The sequence below is a fragment of the Falco cherrug genome, chromosome 14, assembly GCF_023634085.1.
Source record: "Falco cherrug isolate bFalChe1 chromosome 14, bFalChe1.pri, whole genome shotgun sequence".
Classification (NCBI taxonomy): Eukaryota; Metazoa; Chordata; class Aves; order Falconiformes; family Falconidae; genus Falco; species Falco cherrug.
Genome location: NC_073710.1, coordinates 10,151,121 through 10,174,258, shown reverse-complemented (window position 1 = coordinate 10,174,258; position 23,138 = coordinate 10,151,121). Strand labels below are relative to the sequence as shown.

At 42.7% G+C, this 23,138-nt stretch overlaps 1 protein-coding gene across 4 annotated transcripts in view; it reads right to left on the bottom strand.

Moving 5' to 3' along the window:
• ZNF536 (zinc finger protein 536) overlaps positions 1-23,138 on the bottom strand; it is a 353,231-nt gene that overhangs the window by 3,733 nt on the left and 326,360 nt on the right. The window lies entirely within an intron of this gene.

Here is a 23,138-nt window from a genome sequence, read left to right as displayed (position 1 = left end):
CTTTGGGTGGGTTTCTGAGTAAAGAATTGTATGCTTTATTTTAATCACACAGATGACTTTTTAATGGAAAGAAATAATGGATTGAGATAACCAAACCCTCAAACCTACAAACATTTACTCCAGTGAGATTACTCCTGTGAGTAAAGACATGCAAGCACATAAGTGCTTGCTGGACCGGGGCCCGAGGTTATCACCAGCTTTAAAATAAAATGTCCGAGCTAGATTAGAAAAGGAATGTTAATGTACAAAATCTGATAGATGCAGTTCTCGTGGGTGAAACAGCAACCGACTGCAAAACGAAGGCATGAATGAAAGATATCACTTCTTAGTAAGGCTATCTATATACTTTCCCATATTTTTCAGATTATTGAGACTTTGAATCTCCATGCTGTATCTGGTTTTGGAGGTTATATTTCAGCAATCACATTTCAACCTATGCTGGGAAGTTGTTGATGTGTTTTACTGGAACTTTATGAGCTTTGTCTCTCAAATTAACTTAAACCAGGACCATCTGAGGTCAAATGCGCTTAGCTTGCTTTAATTTGCTCAAATAAATGGATAAATAAATGTGCCAGACCATCTACATAAAGCCAGGATAAGTGAAAAACAATACCCTATCTCCACATTTCAAGAGCACGTTTTTCTCTGCTGCTGTGGTACTGCCTAGCAGGCATAAAACAGATGCCTGGGTAGCAGAGCAGGAGGATTGTGCTTCCCTCTCTGTGGGAAGGGGCTGGGATCATCTCACCTCAATTTTAGTTGGCAATTTAACAGATAAGCAAATAGATGCTTGCTGTGCACTGGTCTGATATCACCTATACTGGAATGGTAATGGTGCTGTAGCCCTCCCAGCAGAGACAGGAGCCTGGAAAAATGCTGGCACACCAGCATGAGCATCTCCAGCAGAGTAAATCCACCTGAGCTGGTATTAATGTTCTGGATTGCTCAGCTTGCCTTTTTTTCTGTAACGCTAAAGCTACCACTGGAAAGCTGAGTCCCCCCAAACGTACTGCTTGCTACCCAGAGGAAAGAAGTGTTAAGGCCAGTCCACAATCACCTAAGCCCTATGCTCCAGGACTACAGGCATGTTTCCTTTCCCTTCCAGCCTTTGCTTTTACAAGTTGAAGACTGCCAGAAACATGACCACCACCCTAAGACCTCCAACATGCATGTTTATGCATAAATTCTTGGGGTGGAATGCAGGTCGATCTTCTAGTTCTCTCCTGGATTAGACATTTTCCTCAACAATTTCATAAGGAAAAAGAAATTACACCTGTAAGCTGCTAATCTTTAGAAAGTCAAATTTCAGCAGAAAATTTCATAGTGATAGCAATGGAAGAAACCTATATAGATAATGTTACAGAAATTGAATTGGGCTTTCAAAGAAAAATTTCAGCTAGAAGAAATGAGGAAATAGTGAACGAGAGATTGAAGGTGTCTCTAGTGCCTCTTAGAGTCAGTCCTCAAATCAATACACAAGCACAAATATGCTTGAAAAATTTTGAATACAATAGTTTTAAAAACTGGAAGCACTCTCAAAACTGTCTGGGTATGAAGAAGGTCCAGGGACAATCTGACCTTCATTGTTTCAGAAAAACTAGAAATATTTGAAAACTGAGGGAAAAAAAAAAATAATCTGAGAAAACCATTACATCTCCCCCACTGTTTGTCACAGGTGGATAACATCACCAGAATTCACAGCTGGGTTCTGGCCTCTTTCTTTCCTTCTCCTTTTTCTCCCTCTTGGGTGACACCTCTGACCGGGCAGAGTTACGGGGTCTGCTGCATCCTCTGCTTGGGGAGGTGCCCAAACGCCTTTGGCCAAAGTGGGAGTAATGTTGTGTAAAGGGGAGAGAGTCTCGCTCCATGACAAATCAAAGTGATTTTCCCCTTTTTCCAAAAAGATAAAGGCCTGCCACTGTCACATCCACTGAGATGTGAGACTACACCAGCAACACCAGCTCCCTTCCAGTATTTCCAGTGTTTAATTTGACCAACTGACCACTGGTTCCCCTTGCTATGAGGAGAAGACGCCCTGATAAGTTGTGGGAAATGGTACAACTTGCCCTCCAGCCTTATTTACTCTGGTTTTATTGATGCTATGGAAAAGCAAAACCATATCCTGTTTATTTGGTCCTTCTTGTGTGCCAGAAACTGGATGTGCCATCGATAGTGCAATGTCCCTGATAACTGCTCGCAGAGCAGCCTGCAGGGAGCACAGACTGAGCGATGGAACTTGAGGAGCAAGTAGGCACAACACACCCATCAGCCACCCCTCTGAACCCCTCAAGCATCACGTAGCATGGAAATACACTGGACAGTTTTAGCATGAATTGGTACTGCTAGCCAACAGTGTGAGATCTCACCAAGCAGCTTTGCCCACAAGTGGCTGTCATTAACTGTCCATCCTAACTCCTTCCTGCACAGAAAAAAAATTGTAAAAATGGAATCCACGAAGCGTGGATGGAGCTAACCACCTCACACGCATCATACTGAAAGGCAACTCCTTCTGCCCGTCACTGAACCAAGTTCAAACCCGTGCAATTCCATACAGAGAATGCCATTTATTAATTCAATGCACTTTAATAAATCAGACAATATAAAGTGCACCTACAAGGATTCAGTTTGGCGTTGCCTCCCCCACGACTTACTTTTTCAGGCCATCAAAATTTCACATCACTGCCTTGTGAAAAGTAAGTACACAATAAGTTAATTTGTATTGTCACTATGCAGTACAACTGTGGTAAAGAGCACATTCATTTTTAATCTGGTATGAATAATATATAAATATGTATACAGAGTGAGGGTCATAGGAAAGCAAGCGGTACATTGTTTACAGCAGAAGTAGTACAAAAACTAGAGATTATTCTCACTTGCAAAGATAACAATATCTGCAATTTGTTTGTAACTAAGGGGTGAAGGAAGATGCCCATTTCTCTTAGGTATCCCATCCATTAATTTTAGCTCAAAAACTTGTTGTGGGCAGCAGGCTCTTAAAATAACCCTTCCCAGATAAGTTGGCAATAAATTTATAATGTTTTATCTAGCAGCCGTTGGTAGATTCTTCCTTAGCAAGCTAGAGTTCATATATATTTTACCCACTATATATCTTCCAATAAAATTATATGAAAGCCCTTCAAAAAGAAAAAGAAATCTTCCTGATCGTTCAGGAGATAATGTGTAATGCATTGCATTTGTAGTAAGGAAAATTAGACTAAAGGTGGGCCAACAAGGGGGCAAACTATGGTGCATCTTTCTCCAATCAGAAAGTGAGGCTAGAGGACAATCTATTGTTTGCAGCTGAAATAATCCTGTTGTGCAGCAATGTTCTATGAAGTCTGTGACTGAGTATGTGAAGAGACTTGCTAATCCTCTGGATGGAAGCTGACAGTCCAAAGAAATGGAACGGCAGAAAATAATAATAATAAACCCCAGATAAAATGACAACAATGGTAGCTGGACTCAAAGAACATTTTTAGAAGGTGCAGGCTTCCCCAGGAAGGGGGATTATACCCAGTGCCTGTGGAATCCAGTCCTCTGAAAGTGATCCAAGGCTTCCAGGATCAGACCTGGCAATGGCAGCACTGCTGAGATGACCTAGGCTCATCATCTTTAATCTTGACTGCACCCTGGAGAGAAGCAGGAGCGCGGACAGGAGGTACTTTCTTGTCAGGATGGAGACTTTTCTGTGGGACCGATATTGAGAAAAATTCCTCAACGCTCGAAACTAGTCCACCTTTTTAAAAATATATGCTGCTTCATTAATTTAGACTTTGAGAGGAAAAAAAAAAAAGTTTCTTTTCTTTTTTCAAGTTTGTGATCTGATATGTTGCTTTGTGACACATCGTGTCAACCTGCATCAGTCACATCGCGTTAGGTTTCATAACATGTCATGACTGATGCAGCCCAACATGGTGCACCAGCTGAACAGAGTCAGAAAATGCAGGTTTTGAGGAAGACGTGGATCTCAGAATCTGGGTTTTAGAACCATTTTAAAGGAAAGTATATTTAAGGCAGAGGCCTTGGATTTAAACAAAGCCATTGCCTGTGAGTTGTTAAGGATTCAAATACTTGCCAAACCTATTTTGCTTTGTCTTATTTTTAAAGCTCAGAATGTATTATTGGAACACATAAAAAGTCAATGTCAACGAAGTGTCGTTGGGTCACTTACTGTAATCCAAACACTGCTAATAGTTACTAATTTATTAACTTTGATATGGATCCATTATTTAAGATTAGCACAAAGGAATACACAAACAAGACACAGAGAGAGAGATATGAATACTAAAGCCTTTTTCATTAAAAAAATCATTTACATGGTCAAGCTGCATTAATTCCCCACTTCTAAAAATATTTGATCGGCATCCAAATTCCATAAAAATTTCCACAAAGAAACATCTTATTTTTTGTGGTATTACAGGCACATATGTAGGGGTTTGCACTAAAACGTAAAAATGGGCATTGAACTAGGCACATGAATAAGATCAGGAATTTATTCCAGATTGTTAAAAGTGTACTAATCACAGAAAAATCATGGCTTTCTCCCAAAGCAGCAAGAAAATGGTAATTTGAAAGAAAAATGCCAATAATACATCACACACAAGCCGTCTGTTGTCCCCACTACACCACTTTTTATTATATTGCATATGTGTACATATATACACACAGATACACGCATACAGACACACAGACACACAATTTAATGCATAAATTTCAGGAAAAGGCAGAAGAGCAATAAAACGATGAACAGAAAACAAATGCTCTGCAATGTAATATAAATTATAATTAAGTCCTGGATAAAATGTGTTTCTTAGATATGACATTTGTTCCCTTAAAATGCAAAAATGGCCATGATTATCTGACAGAATGTTTTCCCTTAGATGGCCAATGGCTAAAGCACTTACAGCGATGTAATACAGCAAACTCATTTCAAATTTCTTTGCCTGGTTTAAGAATCCCCTTTTGGTAAAAATCGAAATAACAGCAATTACCTCTTTAAAACAAATAAATAACTACTGCACTAAGAGATATTTGAAAAGCCTCAAAGGCTTAGATTTCTTGGAAGCAAATCTCTTTAGCTATGATGCTGGCCACCAAAGATCTGGACTTGACCTCCTGGGCTGCTGTAGCAATTCCAAATGGCCAGGCCACCTCCGGCCACGACCAGACACTCCTGCAGGACCAGCTGCAGTGGCTTAAGATCAATGGTCACTGCCTGCTGCACCGAGATGCTCAGTCCCACAACGTTCTGGTGGAACGCTCCATGTAATCACACATCTGCTGCAGCGCAAAGGCAGCAAGCCGCATTCAAACCTTCAGTGAGCCTGGTCCTCCCCAGGAAGAGCTGCCTTAAAACTTTTTTCCTACGCAAGATCGTGTTCGAGGTACAATCATCTTTAAACAGATGAAGCGCGCACTGCCTCAGAAGTAACAGCAGGCGACGATGGCCGTGTGCTTTCCGCGTAGGAAGAAAGGCTTTTTGAGCATCTCCTGTTCTCTGGCAGTGACTACTGGGCTGAGCCCACGGCTTTCTCAGACCACAGCCTCCAGGTCCCAGACATCTTGGTGAATGCTGCCATTTGAAAGTAACGCTATTATAGCATAATAACAAGTATTTGCAAAGGGAGAACTATTTTCATTTAAATCTTGGCTAGTGCCATTTCCTTTTTTTAACGTACAAATTTTCATAAATACATTTACTATCCACAGCAAACATCCCAAGTACTGTATGCATTACCCAGGAGAGCAGAATGGCTCTAAAACAGCCATTCTGATCTGGAGCATAACAGTATGGATGGCAAAATGCTGAATAAATATATTTGTCCAATAGACAATAATGGCTCTGATTGAGCCATTCCACTTTATTGGTCTCAAAATATGCATTTTACGAAACTCCCCAAATACCAGACAGATTAAAGTACATCCAATCCAGTTCATACATGTAATAAAAGTTTTTATAAAACAATTGAAAAGTATATGTTTATTTACACACAGGTCCAGGACCAACCAAGATGGTCTTCTGGGAAAATTACAATATTCTGTGAAGTTTATACGTTTATTGGATTACAAAAAAAAAAAAAAAGAAAAGGAAATTAAATTCTAAAAACTCTCTATTTCATGTTGACCAGGAAAGGCCATAAAACCAAAGAGCCTTGTCTGAGGCTTTTTTGATGATTTACTGTAGAAGTACATATAAAAAAAGTGTAAGTATCCACATTTTAGGAAGGCCTGGGAACATTTTCACCTAAGGCTTTGGGTCATGTGTTTCCCATGGGACAGCTAAAGTTATGGCAGCCCCCTGACTACCCTCCATTCAGCTGGATTTTTTCATTACCAGGCTCGATCCCACAAATAGTCCTAGAATAACCAGAGGAATTGTTCATGATAAGAGGCACCACATGAGTTACCTAAATCCCCCCTCACTAATACATAGCAGATACTGCTGGGGCAGATCAGGTCCAAACACAGAACTGCCATCTATAAGAACCTTTCTTTTGCTGTGGATTACAGGAGAGATCTTAATTAGCGGAGGGTAAATTTGGGGTAAAGACCCAGCTCATGGCAAAACATGGCCACCAGCTTGATCCTAAATAAATGCATTAAGGAGGTTTGGGATAATTGTCCTAAACCTAGTAGGATTTATCCACCTGTGAAGTCTCCCATGGCAGGTTAGTGATCCAGAAGAAATGTCCTGTAGGGGGTAATGTGGTGTACAGCACTGTCCTGAGGCCAGCACCCATCGAAAACCACCACGTGGCACCGCCACCATGGTGCTCTGCCAAGAAGGACGTTGGGTCTGCAGGCACCTGCAATAGCAGGGTGGCAAATGACAGAGCCATCACTGGCTGCAGAAGAGCTGGAGAATGAAAAGACCTAATCTGTAAGCAATTTGTTTCAAGGCTTTTTAGTTTTTTTGAAAAAAAAAACCAAACCCTCCATTAATGGGAACAAATTAAACCCTCAGATACCTACATGACTTTTCTGAAATGTAATCAAAGGTGGAGTCTGCTCTTGATTTAGTATATTATACAGTGCTGGCTGTTTCTGAATAGGTATTTCAACTTGCTGATGAGTATACGAAAGGGTTTAATGATGACAGGGAAAAGCAAAAGTTGGTGCTACACTTTGTCTTTAACATATATTATTAAAAGATTAACTTAATTTCACACATCCCCCCTAAAATAAAAACTGCACTTAATGTATCAGTTCAATTCCTGTCTCAAAAGGTTACAATCACTAATTATCACACACTAAATTTTCCTTTAAAAGCAAAAGAAAACCACCAAGAAGCCAACCCTGCTATGTAAAACAGCCAAGGGTAGATCAGTATGACACGGGCTAGCAACCACCTGGACACTCACAATACAGAGAAAGAAGTAGAAAATTCTACCACTGTTCTTCATATATATGCTTTTAACTTACTAAACAAATCAGTCACAAAATTATGGAAAACACCACTAATTTAGCGCTTGTTGCCTTTGTTATATAAAGCATGGGAATCATAATTATTTGGAGGCAGACAGAGGAACCCGCTAGCCCTCTGCAGTACACTAAATAAAAACAAATTACAAAATGGCTAGTGGAGTCACCAATGGTATAAAGGAGGCTTGCAATACCCTAGAAAACAAAAATTTCCCATTCCTTGCAGAGCTGATAAAGTAATAGGATTACTCAGCTCCAGACACTAGCGCAGAATTTGTTTCTTTTTCGGAAGAGTAAGCTTTTCACACAGGAACTTTTGATTTAGAAGGGAAATGGACCTTTTCTTGGAAAAAAGGAAAAGCATCAGCAGAATAGCTTAAAAGGTCCTCCTAAACAAATATTAAACAATATATGAACCTTGTAAGACAAAATTTCTGAAAAAAAGCCGAAGACTATGCTTTCTAAGGACTTGTGTGTTTCAGATCAGTGCCAGCGGGTGCACCCGCCCACTGCAGTGCAGCGCCCCATGCACGCCGGCACACCAGTTTGGGTTCTGACATGACAACATGAGTTACGAGCCCAGTGCCTCAGCGGGCTCCAAACGAGGTTAGTGGCAATGCTGTCATTGATTGAGCTTGAAATGCCAGACTATCATTGTCCCATGCTTTGGGAAATTTAATTACATTTAATTTTTCATATTTATTTACTTTAGTTTATACACATAAGTAGAGGACAGAGTTCTTATCAAGGGCACTAGGTACCCACTCTAAAGAGTAGGCCACCTCTGACTAAATTTATAATGACAATGGTTACTGCAATTTATAAATTCCTCAATCATAATCCCCTTCATAATCCTAAACTCACAACAGCTCGGCTGACAATATCAGCATTCACTTCCAGCCATGCCCCCCACTCTGGAACCCATTCTTGTTCACCCAAAGTCCGGAGGCGAAGCCAGCACATTCCATCACCTCTGCAGCCTGCGTGCCTGCACACGGGAGGAGAAGGTACCCGAGCCAGGGCAGAAGCGGGATACAGCCCTCTGCCAGCCTTCCCTTTCTATTATGCTTTGGGGATCCCAAGTAGGCTGCAGCTAATGAAACATATTTCGGAGGTAAGTGGGAGGCTTTCCTTTAATCTTAACCAACCCTGAGTTCTTCTGACTATCAAAATTACACGTTCAGAGTCCCACCTTTGCCTTTACTTACACATGTCAATTAATTGTTATGTCTATTCACTCCTTTACTCATTTTAATCACGTCAATAGCATTACATTCCCATTCTAACCCCCTTGAGCAAAATATCTCAGCTTTCCTACTAGGTCATTCACAAGTTTTCTGTCTAATGTTCTGTCATATTTCTTAATTGTCTCAGTAAATATTTATTATTTCAGGGAGCATTTAGGACTTCTGGAACAAAGCCCTATTTGAATTTAATGTACCTATGATTTCCCAGAATAAATGCTGCACTGGTGGCACTGGGATTTCAGTAAAGAGATTGTGAAATCCAGAGGTGCTAATAGGAAAGGTCTTCTCAGTGATATTTCACTACCAAATATCCTTTATTCTGCCTAGCAATTCATAAATACAATAGCATTTTCTCTTTCACTCTGGGCGACTGTCTTGAGCTTATTTATTTTATTTGGTGGAATGGAATTTAAAAAAAATCCCATACTCAGCTTTCTAAATTTTTCCTGCCCACATTTCAATGTGTCATATCCTCAGCTGCTGTTGAGCAGGACAGCCACACAGCCTGCACCACGAGAAGACCTGCCCCTCCATACCCAGCCAGGTAAGGACCTGGAGTGTCCCCATCAGCCTGGTGGTGCGCACATCACCTAAGTGGGAAGGAATGGGATTATCCGCGTGGTGTAACACTTGCTGAAGTGGGACCCTAAGCCAGAATAAATGTTTTCTGCATGTATGATGTCACTTAGGCTAAGCATGTTCTCCTTTAATTTTATTTGTTGCTTTGTTATGTAACTGGGCTAATCTAGGTGGTATTTTGTCACATTAGAACTCTTCGCGTACCTCATGATTCTCCATCTACAGCGGCATGTTAGTAAAAAGACTGAGGAAAACCAAAACACTTTAAGTAAATAAATATACAGCTCACTAATAGCTAATATTTCAAATTATCCACGAGTAGCTCACAACCCCACTAATCATTCCACTAAAACATTACTATTATCTGTTTATGGGATTTTGTGAGTGGAGTTTGCAGAACTCCTCATTATCAGCAACGCTGCAGCATCATGTGCCACCACTGCACTGGATCGCCACCAGCGCAGCCTGAGCAGGGACTGGCATCACCTGCCTCTGGCCAGGCGCATCTCCTACATAGGCGTACATATAGCTAATGCCTCTGTGAAAAAACACGCATATTTTTATCATACCCCCTTCAACAAATCAGGAGCTCAACCAGTAAAAATTAAAAGGCTGCAAAGAATAAATCGAGCATTAACTTTGCAGGACCTCTCCCTCTGGAAAGTACTGTTGATGTCACAGAAAAAGTGTCTTTTTTATTAAGTCACAAAGGAAATGCTTTCTCCTCTTCTCCTTTTCTTTCCTATAAAAGGCTCTCTAAAATGAAAGGTGTCAGACTTTGCTTTTTCTTCTTGGCATGATCCAGAATGTATGGCTGAGGAATGACAGATGTCTGCAACCAGCTGCAATGAAGCATGCTAAAGTTTCAGTCTAATCCACTTATTTCACTGCAGTCACGTAAACCAAAACAAATGGGCAGTGCCTTACATTATAAAAACACAGCAGCATTACTTTGTTGCATAATGTAGCTGATACGCCATCTTTTTATCATTTTTCCTACTGCAGAAAAAATTCACCTCTTTATTAAAAACAGCCCCTGAAAGTTCTCCCGTTCGGCTCACCTCGATTTTTTTCTTTTAGTGTCACAGCAGTCTTGCTATGCCCCATGCATTACTCAATATGCTGCTATTATCAAAACACCGTAATATTTTTCTAGGGAAGACTGCTTTTTTATCTTTAAAAAAGCGTGATCTGATTCAAAAGCCACCAGGCCTGACTCTGTTCCTGCATCCTTGTCACAAGCCGGCAGTTTGGACAGATCCGTGATGCTCCGGACACAGTCAGGATTGGACCTGCCATCAAATCAGCACGTGTTTCGGTGGTCTAACACGCGCACTAAGGACCTACCCTTAAGAGGTAAAAAAAACCAAAACCAAAACAACAACCCAGTGTTTCTGGATTTTACTGATCAAGCTGGAAATGTCAGCGGAGACACAACTAATAACCTTAATCTACTCGAGTACCCTCACACAGGAAAAGCCCCCGTTTTAACGACGAGGAAGAGCCTTTGCCAATATGTTTACCGAAACCCCTGCAAGCCCCCCCGCCCCCCTCCCCCCGCCTATTTCGCGATGCCAGAGGGAGTACAACCTAAGTGAACATGGCATCGCTTCCTGGGAAGGGAGACCCTGCCTCTCTCCAACATGTAGTGCAGCAACCTTTTGAACCCTCCCTCCTTTAATCCTTGTACAGAAAGGGAAAGGATGAGGAGTCATGTGGCTCCCTCCCCACCAGCAGTTTCAACAGCTGGGAAGCACTCTTTCAGCGCAATTCATAAAAAAAGATGTGTTGGATTTCGCCTATGGCAGAATGGTGTACAATTTCTGGCCCTTCAGGCTAAAACAATAAATGCAAAGAGGAAAATTTGAGATTTCCCCCCTTAAACTTCCCACAACAACCTCAGCAAAACCACATGACTTGTCTTGTACAATCTCCCTGGTGTTTTCAGCGCTACTTTGGCAGGAAATCAGAATTACTGTTATATAAATTCCATCTGATGCCAGAGCTACCATCTGTGAGTAAAACTGCTTCACCTACGTCTGCCGGCAAAGCCACTCTCCCAGAGACAAGGGAGAAGGGGAAAAAAAATTTGATTAATTTGCAGAATGCTTGTGATTTGCTCATATATTATTATAACTGCTCATCAGCACATGACAAATTCCCAGCACTCCGCACAGGAACCCGTTCAGTTTCAGCAGTTTTTTGCGTCGGCACCTGACAGACTGCAGAGCCACTAATGACTTTCAGATGCTTACAAACAGTAATTCTATCTTCAGAATAAAAAGAAAAATCCGTAGGAAGAAAAGAGTAGAGTTAGTCTATTCCATTTCCTTCCTGTATATCAACATGATTTAACTCTTCGGGGCAGCAGCGGTTCCAGGATCACAACACGGCTGCTCCTTGCCTGTACGAGACAAAGACTGCCAATCTCAGGGGGAAAGGTGGAAGCAAAAGCCGGTCTCCAAAGGCTTTCGCTACACCAGCTCCACAGAGAGCCAGATACAAAGCAGGTAGCCTAGGAAAAGGCACACCTACCCTGCAGTACTGAAATAAAATACAGGCTCTCCCCTGCGCTCCAGAATTCCATATCTATTTTCCTATTTTAATACTTCTGATAACCTTTCACATTTTCAGGGAACACATCTGCTTCCTAACTGCAGCCGAAATGTTTTTTTCCCCCTTTAAAACTATGATTATGCTTTCTGAAGCACTGTCTGTGTGCTTGATTGCTGTTTTAGATTAGAGATTTTAGCAAGGAAACAAAGACTTCAGAGTGCACATCAGTCCTGCATATGAGAAACCACAGAAGGAATAAGCAATAAAATGTGATGCACCATCTGTCCACAAACAATAACCTGGATGTTCTGAAGGCTTACAAATTATTTAGCACACAACCTCACCGAATTATAGGACCCTTAAATAGAGCAATAGACTGGGAATGAGAACCTCTTTGATGTCCTTTTGTATTTCTCCCCCCGCTCCCCACCCCCACCCCCCCACCACCCCCAACTCAGCCCTCGATTGATTACCAACAGTTGAGGTATTTCTCAATGACTATTGGAGCAAGTTGATTTTTATTAAGTAGCTCTCCGTAGAATATTTTGCCACAGATTTGAACGGTGGGGTACACATTGCCTCTCTGGCCCTAGCCTGCTGCAAACTGATCGTTAATCAAAAGACAGTCTTAAAGAATAGTCAGTTGGGAAATTCAGTCCTAAGGGCAAATGCTGCCCTCGGTACTCATGTGCAACTCCCACTGGCTTCCATGGGAGCTCATGGGAACGCTCAGCGAGGAATTTGACTTTCTTAAGTACTGGAAGCTTTCTGACTGGACTCTTACGGAACAAATCTCTAACAAAGAATCAGATTTTTTTTTTTTTTCCCCCCAAAATTGTATCTTGCTCCAATTAAAAATAAAATGACATTTTTCTTAGCTGTCACGCTAAAGCACAGTGATCTCACATGCAAAACAGATTAGCAACTGAGCACACTCCAAGTACTGTAAACTGGAGTATGTCAAAGCTACTGGATCCCTCGACAAACCTGGCATCCCTCAGCAATGTGCACATATACCAAAATCAAGACATTCAGAGACCTGTGCTTGGGATAGAGGATTTTGGTTCACCAGATTCAACTGTGAAATCATGTTAAAAGAACCAAACAACCAAACGTAAAAATTACTTTTTGTTTTTAATATGCAGTGAATTGCAGCATTTCCAGATCTACTGTTACATTCAACCTTATCTCTACATCTGAGTTTTTAGTGAACACTAGCATTTGCCTTTTCCAATTAAAGCATAACCCTAAAGCCACACTCCAAAATAAATCAGCATCCCTAAAAGCCACCCACTTCTTTCTAAAAAGGAAGAGCTTTCCTACAATTTATTAACAACCTGCCCTAAATATTTCTTTTGCTTTGGTTTCTATAGATATTATTCTGCAGGTTTTCTTAACACATCTTCAATGCCCCTCTCTCAGCTCACAAACATCCAGACCCACCTACCTAAGGTCTTCTTAGTGTGCTGTTTATTCTTTCATCTAGATGGCAGATCAAAATTCAAATAAAAATAGATGTTAGAAGACAGAGGATTTTTTTTTATCATATTCTCCTTGAAAAATGGGGGCCAAAGAGGGAGGTAACTGTATAATTAACTTTAGATGTGCCTAATGTAACTCCATTATCATTGATGAGCCTTACGGAGAGACACTGAGAGGGAAATGTGCCTTCTAAAGTTTCATTGTGGAGCCAGCGCTATTAAACAATATTTCAGTATTTAGGCCCTGATTCAGCAAATTGCTGAAGGTTATGCATACTATAAAGCCTGTGTGTCATCCCACAGACTTCTGTGGGAATGCACACGTGCTTGCACAATACGTGAGCGTAAGTTGTCTCCGAGCTGGGGCCTCGTCACCTAACCCTTACTTACAAAAATTCCTAAGAGAGACATGAAAATTTGCCTAGGGCTAAAAGCTGGCACATTACATTGTTTCATATCTAATACACGTTCCTTTCGTATTTATTTTTGTGTTTATTTTTATGTGGTATTCGCTCCCGGTGTGAGAGGGCCGGAGTGCCCCTAGGATGCTGGGTGTGCGAGGGGCCACCAGCCCATCACCTGCAGAGGTGCACCCGCAGCGCCGTCCCGCTGCCACCTGCCTGCAGGCTGGAGCCCCCTTGGCCAGCGAGAGGCCACTGGCCACCAGTTGGGAGGGTGGTGATTTTTAGCATCGCTACAGGTCACCCGGAGTTGGCTGGCTGCTGTCTGCATTGCACACAGACCAATAATCAGCACCCAGAGCTGAGGGTTGGCGTGTGCACTCACCCACGTCCCTAACCCCAAGTGTTGCCACCCAGCATGAGGACTATGCAGCGGATCCATTAGATGTTAAAGGAAACAAAACCAAAATCCCCTTCCAACGGCTTCTGTGGCAGTCTGTACAGAGAGGACCGGGTGGTACTGAGGATTTTATTTTGAAGAAAATTGTGGAAGCCCAAGATACTGAAGTTTCCATGGGCAGTGGGACGCAAAGCGTCCATTTAGGGTGTTTGGGTATTTTTTTGATGATTAGAGTAAAAGTGATCCACACCTCGGACGGAAGCCAAACACAGCACATCAGGCAGCAAAGGGGCCAACATTCCTGCCATGGGTACCCGGCACATCTTCTGCCTAAGGGACAGCCACTCCATCTCATGTCAGCTTCACTGACTGCCATGGTCTTCCAGAGAGAAGGTTTATTTATACGAAATCAATGGCAGGCTCCGGGCTTTCAAGCAAACTGATACCCACTTGGGTGTCTCTGTGTATAAACCAAAATCATTTTGCAACAAAACTAATGTATACAGCGGCTAGAAGGGGCCAAAATATTTGCTTTCAGGAGAAGCCATGCAATTCCTCTGATTTCAACAAATAACCTGACCCAGGTAACTTTTCTCTATCTACCGTTATGCTAATCGGAACAGAGAGGTCTATAAATGTACTTAAAGAGACAACTAAAAAAAATTAATCTGTGGTTTAACTTAAAGGTCAACTCAATACATAGTGAGAAGTCAACTGAAATTCTGCCATTAAATATAATCACTCCTTCTAGGGTGGTAAATACTGTGTGGAAATATCCATCAGGAGCCAAATTCTGATCTCAGACAAACGCAGGGCTGCAGCCACACACGGATGGAGGACAGCAGGGCTGACCTTGCCTACATGCAAAGCCCTTTCCAGTCTGAGCCTCTGGCTATCAAGACACAGGCTGCTGGAAAAGCTCCTTTAAATTCCATAGGATGTGATTAATACCATGAGGTAAATTAAAAAAAAAAAAAAAAATCTGGGATTCTTTTTGGACTTTTTCCAGCTTTCTGGTTTGTTTCTTTGAAGCATTTTTCCATAACTCTAAAGGCTAGAGTTACTTCTAAAAAGAAAGGAGAGAGATTTTTCTATAATCACGGGGCTACCGCAGCTAGAGCCTTTCTGGAACAGGAAACTGCCCCAGCCATCCCAGTAAAGCTGGGAAAGGCGAGGACAGTGATAGGACCCTGAGCCCCTGCTCCTGCTCCGCGGCTCTGCGGCAGGCTGCTGTCCCGAGCCGTTACTCTATACACATTTGTTCACAACCCCAAACCAGTTTTCTGTTCTTTAACAGAAAGAAGTAAATGGAATAAGGCTTAACTAGCATTTTATACATGAACAAAGTGATTCTTTAAATTTTAATATAGGGAAGGTACGTTATAGGCAGCATCTTCTGAAATAATGTTAAAAATCTGAGTATTGGGGGCGGGGGGGGAAGGCACAAAGGTCAGATTTAAATCCTGAAGGTAGCATAAAAAATTTAGATAAAACCGTTTGCATGTATTTTTGTATAGCATGTGTCCTGACAGTGTCACCATCAGCATGGGCTCTAGAATTCATAATCCACTGTGCTATTTTTTAAAATAGTTTGATTTGTTTATTAACTGTGCTTTCCTATTTCCATGAGATATAGACATCGACAGTGAATAGACCTTTTCTAATTGAACTGATAGCTTGAAAGTGAACATGTCCTTGAATTTACACTGAAAGATAGACAGTGATTATTTATAATAAGGGATTTAGTCAACTGCCTTTCCATTTGTACAGCAAGGACTTTATCAACAGACCATGTTTAGGTAAATAGTGCCAAATAAGATAAATTCTGTATTAAAGGACGAATGTCTCACAGTGTCAGATGTACAAGGAAGAGACATTTGGCTGATGATATGTCCTGTAAGTATAAAAGAGAGTATTAAGATAACACTTTATGCTAGCATTAATACATCAAAGTTCTGGACTGACCTGTTTCATCCAAAGTGAAAGCGAGGATGCTCTTAATTCCTATCTAAGATTAATTTAATTCAGAAGGCATTCAGCCTTATGTCCTGTTTTGCAGCTTTATAAGAATTGCTGGATTTGCAAAATAGCACGGCTGTACGTACGTTAATAAATGGTCTGTATTTGTCTAGCCAGAGTTGAAGCCTTTCTTTAAAAACACACACACACTCACACGCACACACAAAACTCTGGCTCTGTGAGCTTGCTTTGCCCACAATATTAGAGCTCAGCTATCTCCTTGCTGAAGGGCCTATTTGTCTGCTTTAAGTGAAATCACTCAATTCTCAAAAGTCAGTGGAGGACTTTGGAAGGGGGAGGGCTGGGAGAGGCCACTCCAAATAAGTTCCATTAATCAAAAGACACAGTCTAATGTAACTAATATTTTACAATTAGAGAAGACAAGATGGAACTAAAAGCCATCTATCTCTCTTACACCACATGATCATCGATTCATAATCAGAAGACTGAGAGTCGCACAAAGATGCATTTACAGGGGCTGGGGGAGGGGGCTTGGTCGGAGCCGGAGATAATGAACACGATGAGAAGGAGCGGCGCTGAAGGCTGGGGAAAGATGACAGAGTGGTTCAATGGTGACGGATGACACGAAGATGAGTACTGATACCTGACAGGCAGCGAATGATGACTGCAGTCCTTTCCCACCATTATGATCCTCAATTATCTTGGTAAGGACTAAGAGGAAAAAAAAAGCCGAAGTGGCTCAGCCCATCCGTTTATTTATAAGCTGGGATAATGCTAGAGTGTGCCAGGCTGCTGGGAAAGGCCACCTTTTCACAATTTGATCAGCACTTTATAGGAGCTGTAGTTTTCATTGTCAGCGCTCATGGGCACAAGGGGAAATGGGTAAAATACAGTACTTGTCCATCTGTTTTGTAATAAAATTCCTAAATCTTCAAAGGGAGTTATTTTTTTTCTTTCACTGCCACCTTCAGGAAAAAAACCAAAACCCTGGGCTAGCCAAAAAAAAAAAAAAAAAAAAAAAGGGAAAACTCGCTTTGTATTTGCACACAGAATTAGCGGGCTGCAGCCTGTGCTCCCCGAAATCACACGCAGATTTATCCAGATGTGTCATACATGGCAGGGAACAAGCCAGCATGAGTAAAAGCTGGAGCTGCAAGGAGTGCCAGAGCAAAGTGAAGGGGAACTTTTAAAGATTCTTCATTGATTTAGGGAATTATTAATAAAAAGGGAAGAAAGTTCGCTCGAGACTGCTTTGTAGTTGCAGAAGATGCCACAGGCTAGCATTTCTATACCAAAGAATATGCTGTTCTGCTACATTATTTATTTTTAAAGACACAGATCTCCTAGCTATGTTGGAGTCATTGCTTTTGAGAAAAAGAAAAACAAATTAAGATTAATGTTCTACACAGCTCCCGATAGCAGTAAATATTTGATCAGAACAATTCACATTTAAATGTTGACATACTAAAAATCATATTTTGGAAGAAATATTTCTTCTTCGTGCTTTAACCATAACTTTCCTTTCCCGTCCCCTTCCCCCCTTGTCCTTTTGGGGAAACAAAGTCAAACAATGTAGCACCACATTTCCCAGTCATGGAAAAAAAATGAGCAAAACCAGGTCGAAACCAGTTCTGCTTTCTTAAAAAAATGAAAAAAAAATAAAATATCACATGTACTATACAGGCCACACGTGCTTTGAAATTTGGCTTTTTTCCTCTTGCAGCTTTATCCAAAGGAGTGGGCTGCTCAGTTTAGTGACCTGAGCCCCCTCCCCACCCTGCCCGGGGCAGAGCAAAGGTGCCATGCTGCACACTGGGGTGGTGACAGCCTTGTCCCTCACAGCGATGGGTTCACAGGCCTGTCTGCCCCACAACCTGCTAACCAGGGAGACAGGAACAAACCAGCAAAGAGCCACCTCCAGCACCAGCTTCCAGGCACACAGGCGAGCATTGAGAACCAGGTAGGCAACCTGCACCAGCCAGCGCTTCCAGCTTCATCCGACTCCGCGTAAAAACTTCCCGTACACTTTTCCTGGCTCCAGGACTGTCAGCACAACAAGTATACCAGCAAAAAAGACATGTCAGAAAGGAGCCACGTCAGCTGTGGTGGAAGCAAAGTGCCCCCCAGTCACACCAGTTCCTGTTGGCCAAGTGGCCTGTGCTAATAAGCTCTGCAAGCACCACAATTCAGCAGGTGCCTCTCATGATCAGAGGTGTTTCGAGTGGAGGAGGTCTAGATTTTGGCTACAGATGTTAAATAAAATAATAGATGGGGAAAAAACCCAATAGCGAGAAGTAGCCTAACTATACTTCCAAATGCTTACATCAGGAATGGCTACTGTACAGCCCTGAGTGTGCACTGGGCTGCTTGGATGTAGCAGGCACTGCGGGGTGAGAGTGGTTCCAGTTGGCAACCTCGGTGCCAAAGGCAGGGAGGATATATCAGGATGTGTGGCTACATGGGGCACTGTTCTGTTGACAAACAGCACATCTCCGTAGAAGTGAAAATATACCACATGACTTACGGTACTTTTTAACGGAGCTGCTTTTTAATTTCGATCCGTTCCACCCTTACTTTTGCACAGAATACACACGCTAGACCGCGTTTGAAAGGAACACGTGGAACAAACCACACTTGTACAACAAACAGAATACTCCTCTGACATGCACGACAAGCCTTGCTGGTACAAGACTATAAATATTCCAAGAAGCATTTCCTAGATTTTCATTTAGGAATCCTAATTATGAACAAATGTCCTTAATCTGCCCATTTACATACATCTGAGATTTAAGACAGGTTGAATCCACGATCATCACCCTAATTAGCCCAAACAAAAGCTCCAGATGTGAAAAGCATGGTTCTAATGCAGTGTCTTATTAGCAATTGATCAAATATTGTATAGCTATAACCAATTTTCGTAAATAACATATCCTCAGAAGTGACAATAACTGACACATCATAAAATGCATTTTGTCAGTGATTTTTTTACAAGGGCACGTGCTTCACTTGTGCACAAGTTGGACCCATTTCCCTGTAACGTTATTTCAGCATTTGTGGCAAAACAACTCTACTGCCATCAGTGGTTCACAATTGTGTAAAATTGGGCTATCATAGTGATTAATTGGGCTAACTTAATCTGTACATGCAAATTAAGTAATTGCACTCACAAATATCTAATTTAGCGTATGCATGCAGTAGTTTAATTTGCACATACAATCATACTCTTTGGGTAAATGAGGTACACAATTAAGAACAATTTTTTTCTGTCCTTGTCTGCATGTGTAAATTCTCTGAAAAAAAAAATTCTCATTATTTATATTGAATCCAAAGAAACAAGTATTTCTTGTATCTGCCAATATCTCTTCTGTTTTCCAAATGGCTATCCGGATAAACTATGTATAATTATGAACTAGAAGGCAAAGTGATAAAAACGATAAAAAAAGGAGGGGGTGGCGAGGAGGGGGGGAAACTTGTAATTCGGTTGGGTTTGCTTGAATACAATTCCAGCAAGCAAGAGTATTAGAATTTTGCTTGAATAAGCACTGCAAAACTGAAGGTTTAAACTATATTTCGAAAACTCTTCAGAAAAGAGTTTGGTCAGTTTTATAGCAAAAGATTTAGTTATTAACATAATACTGAGAGTCTGTTATTGACAGGAAATTAAGACGCTAGGGTTTATTCCGCTAGCAGTGCAGACTGCACGGCAACCTAACGGCCACCCTTCAGCCCGCGGCAGCAACTGACACTAAAGTTTACCTGTTTATCTCCCTACGGCTTTTAAACAGGGGAAAGAAATATTAATACCTGAAAGCCGCAGAAAGAACTTCACACAAAATTTAACAGGAAATAACTTCAAAAGGGGGGGGGGGGGGGGGGGGGGGGGGGCGCTGTGAGCAGAGCCCTAACTGCACGCTAAGCGACGAACTCGCAAATCGCAGCTTGGCCGGGCACGCCGCTAAAAACGCATCCCGCGTCTCAGGAAAGCGCGGCTCGTTGCGCGCCCGCGGCCGACTTGGACCGAAGGAAATGCGGGTGCGCGGTGCGGGCCCCGCTGCGCGCTGGGGCGGCCGCCGGCGGGAGCCCCGCAGCTGCGGTGCGGGCCGGGCGCGGGGCGTGCGCGGCGCGGAGGGCGGTCTGCAGCGCCACCGCGAGGCGCCGCCGGCGCAGCGCAGCGCAAACCAGCGCAGCGCAGCACGGCGCGGGGGAGCGCAAACCAGCGCAGCGCAGCACGGCGCGGAGGAGCGCAGCGCGCCGCAGCACGGCTGCCCGGCGGGGTCGGTTCAAGCCGCGGCCCCTCCGCTCCCCGCCGCGCTGCCAGGGGAGGGGATGGGGTTTACCCTCATCCCTACACCCGGCCCCTCAGGCAGCCACGGATACAAAATCCTCCCCCGCACCCAGGAAGGTCGCAAGTTGCAGATGCCGCTAAGCATCGTGTTGGTGCGGGGAAGGGAGAGGGATGGGAAGGGCTGCAGGTTCAAGCTGAAAAACCTGCCGAGATGACAGAAATCTGTTGCAAGACATATTGCACAGCTCCGCGGGACTTATTTTTAGGTGGCACCACTGACAGGGAGGCTTTGCTCCACACCAAAAAGCCACCCTGTTAAATTTTTAACTGTTGTGCAGCAAACATTCTGTTTCGGGGGAAAACTGCCTAATTTCAGTCATCCTACATGAAGATGAATAGGGGCAAGAGAATTACGGCCGCATGGTTTGACTTTGCAGCCTCCCTGGCCGGTCGAGCGTGGCTTGAGCGCCGGGACACCCCCGCAGCTTTGGGCTCCAAGCAGGCTTTTGGTCCTCACTCCACCCCTCCCACCTCCAGCAGATGCAGCGCAAAGCAAGTGCCACCGGCCAGGGCCTCTGACAGCCTCTGCGCTGGGGCTGGCCCCACGTCACCTCCTGGCTCTCCGCTGACTTACGTTCTAGCTCCTTAGAGGACGCTGCCAACTTCAAAAATCAGATATTTCACAATAAAAATAGTACAACGTGTTCCTTTGCTGCACACACAGCAGCACTAAAGTGCCGGCATGAGCCTCCCATGGCCCATTTCAGAAGGGTTGAAACCTCAGGCAGCACAGGCTGGGAATGGGCTGCAGGGCAGCCCCTGCGGAGGGCACCTGGGACGGCACGGGGGGAGCAGCAGGGCTGGCCCCCTGGCAGCACGAAGGTGCAGTCTGGCCTGAGGCACACAGAGGTGAAAAGGAGATTAGATTTTGTCTCAAAACTATCTGTAGCATCAAAACCCTTTTGCAGTCTTACGACTGGTGTGAGACCAAATCTTGGCGTCAGTGATATCAGACAAAAACTCTCCTTAAATTAAACATGGAGCTCTTCTTCCATTCTGCCAAGGAGGAACTTTGCCATAGCAAAAGTAACTAAGAGAACAGAAAAAAGACGAGTGAGGGGAAAGGTAGGGTTGGAATCAAACAGAAAAAAAAAGTGAATCACATCTCCAATTGACTCAATTTCTGGATTATAAAGCCAGAAGGCACCACTAAGATCACTCCTCCTGACCTCCAAACTTGTGCAGTCTAGAGGACTTCCTGGAATTCATCCATGCTTTGGGCCTAAGAGCTGTGGATAACTTTCAGAGAAATATCCCGTCTTCATGTAGTATAACCTAAGAAGAATCTGCTGAAATCCTCATTACTTTGTGCAAATGGCTGATTATCTCTAGCAGGCAGAACTCTGTTTGTCAAATGGCTCTTCAACATGAAGTGCTCCAACTGCTTGTTAAACTGAAGACCCTGGGATAAATTAATGATGAACCCTGAGATCTTTTCACTCCGAGGCATGCTTTCTATCCTTCACGCATATTCATAGCTCTTCTCCGAACCCTTCCAAACTTAGTTCTGTAAGGCCAATACCAGACCTGGCCGCATCGATGGCACGAACATTAGCTGCACAGGTAGCATCACTTTCAGCAGCGTCTGGTGGGACCTCCACAGGTTGTGTTAACCCCATAGCCAACAAACTGCATGTTCTTCAAGTATACATTCCCTGTGAGCACTAAGCCTCTTTCAGAGGCCCTGCTCCTCAGCCCAGAAGCACCCACCCTTTCTTTAAGTGTGAGTTGTGGTCTTACATTTGGCTTTAAGTTATTCCTGTGCAATTGGGCCCAATTTATGGAGCAGCAAATTGATACAGATTGATGTGGATCACTGTCTTCCAGGCTGCGTATCTACTTACTAGCCACAACCTCTGGACTAGTTGCAAACTTTCCAAGTGGCCAGGTTTTCCACCATGCAACTGATTAAAAAAACAAACAAACAAACAAACAAAAAAAAAACCTAAACAACAAAACACCCACACATAAGATCAAAAACTGGACAGTTCAGGACTCTACCATTAAATGCCACTGATAATAATATATAGTCGTATCCATCAGTAAACTGTGAAGCGTTTTTAGAAAGGGGTTGGAATCAGTATTGATATTTTACAAACTGGGAACATGAAACACCAAAGCTGACTGGCATCCCTGGGTACACTGTAAGGTGGGGCAGAATCAGGAACAAGACCTGAGACTCCAGAGTTTAATGGAGTACTAAATCCACCAGCCAAGCTTCCAATTTAATAGCTCCCTACTAGATGGGCAATTTTTAATCGGTCCAATACCCATCTTCTATTATTTTCCAAATATTAATTTGGAATCATCAATTAATCTGGAATCAGCTTACTTGCAGTATTCAAAACATCACACATCTGAAAAAAAAAGTCATACAGAAACCTCCCACCCCAACCTTGCTACTTTTACCAAACCAACTTGCAATGCCACCAAAAAAGTCACACTAAATTTGACAAGATTTGTTTTCACAAACATATATTGATTGGCATTAATTATGTTTTCCACCATTAATTCTTTATGAAATGAGTCTGAGCTAATTATTTTCCCCAGACAGAAGGAAGTCTGGTATTTATTTAGGTAGCAAGATTGCCTTACTTTCAGCTTTCTGAAAGTTCATTGTCCAAAACTTAATAAAAGCAGCAGTTCACCAAAGCTTCTACTTTTGTCTATTTATTAAAATGCATTGAATATTAACATATTTCTCACTTTCCTAAAGGTTACAGGCCC